This window comes from Arachis hypogaea, chromosome 16 (genome assembly GCF_003086295.3).
Source record: "Arachis hypogaea cultivar Tifrunner chromosome 16, arahy.Tifrunner.gnm2.J5K5, whole genome shotgun sequence".
Taxonomy (NCBI): domain Eukaryota; kingdom Viridiplantae; phylum Streptophyta; class Magnoliopsida; order Fabales; family Fabaceae; genus Arachis; species Arachis hypogaea.
In genome coordinates, this window is record NC_092051.1 from 90,331,321 (window position 1) to 90,334,932 (window position 3,612).

At 41.2% G+C, this 3,612-nt stretch overlaps 1 non-coding gene across 1 annotated transcript; it reads left to right on the forward strand.

Annotated features, from left to right (window-relative positions):
* Positions 1–3,204: 3,204 nt before the first annotated feature.
* LOC112761848 (small nucleolar RNA R71) lies at positions 3,205–3,312 on the forward strand. Its single transcript, XR_003182221.1, has one exon. It is a non-coding gene; the product is annotated as a small nucleolar RNA R71 (small nucleolar RNA).
* Positions 3,313–3,612: the final 300 nt, after the last annotated feature.

Sequence of the window (3,612 nt, forward strand, 5' to 3'; positions counted from 1 at the left end):
ACCCCTTTCATTGGGTGAGGGAGCTCTGTTGTAATTTGATGGATCAATTCTAGTTTTCATTATTCTTCTTCTATCTTTTCTCTTTATTTTACTTGAAAGCTTTCGATCTTCATCCAATTGGGTAGTTATCTTGGAAAAGAAGCTATTCATACTTGGATCTCTTCTGAACCTTGAAAGAAGAATGAAGAGATCATGCTAGAAATGCTTTCTCATGCTGGACCAAATTGGGTTTGGATGGATATGTCACTATAATCCTCTCAGCACTTGATTTGGGAAATGCATGTGGTATAATCAGTGACCATACTTCATCTCTTCTCCTGAGCAATTGACCAAGGAATTGGCTATTGATCAAGATTTGAGAGATTGAATTACAAGAAAGTGTAATTCAATCACTTAAGATTGCCAAGGAGATCAATGAGTGCATTGATTGAGGAAGAGATGAAAATGAAATTGATCCGGAGAATGCAACATCTCCTAAGCCCAATGAACTCCCCATTTCTGATCTTACCCATTTTCTTTATTTTCTGTCATTTACTTTCATGATCAATTCCCCCATTCCCATTTACAATTCTGCAATTTACTTTCAGTCATTTACTTTCAGTTCTTTTATTTCTAGCATTTACTTTTCTGTTATTTACTTTTCCACCATTTAATTTTTTGCAATTCTCAACTCAAATTCTGGACTCGCTCAACTAGAACATTCCTCTAATTAAAGTTGCTTGATCAATCAATCCCTGTGGGATTCGACCTCACTCTATTGTGAGTTTTTACTTGACGACAAATTCGGTACACTTGCCGAAGGAAATTTGTTATGAGATAAGTTTTCCGTGCATCATTTATACAGGGGTGGAGAGAGGGTTAGGGTTCGGCCATATAGGTTGGGTTTGGGAGGGAAAGTGGTTTAAATTTGAATGGTAAGGTAGGTGGGATTTTATGATGGATGGGTGTGGATTGGTGAAGGGTTTATGGAGAAGAGGGAAGGATTTGATAGGTGAGGCGTTTTTGGGGAAGAGGTACTGAGGTGATTGGAGAATGGGTGAAGAAGAGAGAGAGAGAGGTGGGGTAAGTGGGGATCCTGTGGGGTCCACAGATTCTGAGGTGTCAAGGATTTTTCATCCCTGCACCAAGTGGCGTGCAAAACGCCCTTTTCTGCCAATCCTGGCGTTAAACGCTAGGTTGCTGGCCATTTCTAGCATTTAACGCCAGCTTCTTGCCCTTTTCTGGCATTAAACGCCAGCTCTGTGCCCCTTTCTGGTGTTAAACGCCCAGAATGGTGCCAGACTGGGCGTTTAACGCCCATTCTGCTGCCCTTACTGGCGTTTAAATGCCAGTAGTCTTCTCCTCCAGGGTGTGCTATTTTTCATTCTATTTTTCAGTTTGTTTTCTCTTTTTCAATTGTTTTTGTGACTTCACATGATCATCAACCTACAGAAAACATAAAATAACAATAGAATTTTAACATAGATAAGTAAAAGTGGGTTGCCTCCCAACAAGCGCTTCTTTAATGTCAGTAGCTTGACAGTAGGCTCTCATGGAGCCTCACAGATACTTAGAGCATGATGATGGCCTCTCAACACCAAACTTAGAGTTTGGTTGTGGCCTCTCAACACCAAACTTAGAGTTTGAATGTGGGGATTTTGTTTGACTCTGTATTCAAAGAAGCTTTTCATGCTTCTTCTCTATGGTTACAGAGAGAGATCCTTGAGCCTTAAACACAAGGGAGTCCTCATTCACTTGAAGGACCAATTCTCCTCTGTCAACATCAATCACAGCTTTTACTATGGCTAGGAAGGGTCTGCCAAGGATGATGGATTCATTCATACACCTCCCAGTCTCTAAGATTATGAAATCAGCAGGGATGTAATGTACTTCAACCTTTACCAAGACATCCTCTACAAGTCCATAAGCTTGTTTCCTTGAATTGTCTGCCATCTCTAATGAGATTCTTGCAGCTTGCACCTCAAAAATTCCTAGTTTCTCCATTACAGAGAGAGGCATGAGGTTTATGCTTGACCCTAGGTCACACAGAGCCTTTTCAAAGGTCATGGTGCCTATGGTGCAAGGTATTGAGAACTTTCCAGGATCTTGTCTCTTTTGGGGTAATCTCTGCCTAGTCAAGTCATCCAGTTCTTTCATGAGCAAGGGGGGTTTATCATCCCAAGTCTCATTACCAAATAACTTGGCATTTAGTTTCATGATTGCTCCAAGGTACTTAGCAACTTGCTCTTCAGTAACATCTTCATCCTCTTCAGAGAAAGAATACTCATCAGAGCTCATGAATGGCAGAAGTAAATTCAATGGAATCTCTATGGTCTCAATGCGAGCCTCAGATTCCCATGGTTCCTCATGAGGGAACTCCTTAGAGGCCAGTGGACGTCCAGTGAGATCTTCCTTAGTGGAGATCACTGCCTCTTCCTCCTCTCCAGATTCAGCCGTGTGGGTCATGGTGATGGCCTTGCACTCTCTTTTTGGATTCTCTTCTGTATTGCTTGGAAGAGTACTATGAGGGAGTTCAGTAACTTTCTTACTCAGCTGACCCACTTGTGCCTCCAAATTTCTAATGGAGGACCTTGTTTCAGTCATGAAACTTTGAATGGTCTTAATTAGATCAGAGATTACAGTTGCTAATTCAGAGTGGCTATGCTTAGAATTCTCTGTCTGTTGCTGAGAATATGATGGAAAAGGTTTGCTATTGCTAAACCTGTTTCTTCCACCATTATTGTTATTGAAGCCTTGTTGAGGCCTCTGTTGGTCCTTCCATGAGAGATTTGGATGATTTCTCCATGAAGGATTATAGGTGTTTCCATAGGGTTCTCCCATGTAATTCACCTCTTCCATTGCTGGGTTCTCAGGATCATAAGCTTCTTCTTCAGATGAAGCTTCCTTAGTACTACCTGGTGCAGCTTGCATTCCAGACAGACTTTGAGAAATCATATTGACTTGCTGAGTCAATATTTTATTCTGAGCCAGTATGGCATTCAAAGTATCAATCTCAAGAACTCCTTTCTTCTAATTTGTCCCATTATTCACAGGGTTCCTTTCAGAAGTGTACATGAATTTGTTATTTGCAACTATCTCAATGAGTTCCTGAGCTTCTGCAGGCGTCTTCTTCAGATGAAGAGATCCTCCAGCAGAGCTATCCAATGACATCTTGGACAGTTCAGACAGACCATCACAAAAGATACCTATGATGCTCCATTCTGAAAGCATGTCAGAAGGGCACCTTCTGATTAATTGCTTATATCTTTTCCAAGCTTCATAGAGGGATTCACCTTCCTTCTGTTTGAAGGTTTGGACTTCCACTCTAAGCTTACTCAATTTTTGAGGTGGAAAGAACTTTGCGAAGAAGGCATTGACTAGCTTTTCCCAAGAGTTCAGGCTTTCTTTAGGTTGTGAATCCAACCATGTTCTAGCTCTGTCTCTTACAGCAAAAGGAAAGAGCATAAGCTTGTAGACCTCGGGATCAACCCCATTGGTCTTGACAGTGTCACAGATTTGCAGGAATTCATCTAAGAACTGATGAGGATCTTCCATTGGAAGTCCATGAAACTTGCAATTCTGTTGCATCAGAGAAACTAATTGAGGCTTAAGCTCAAAGTTCTTTGCTCCAAT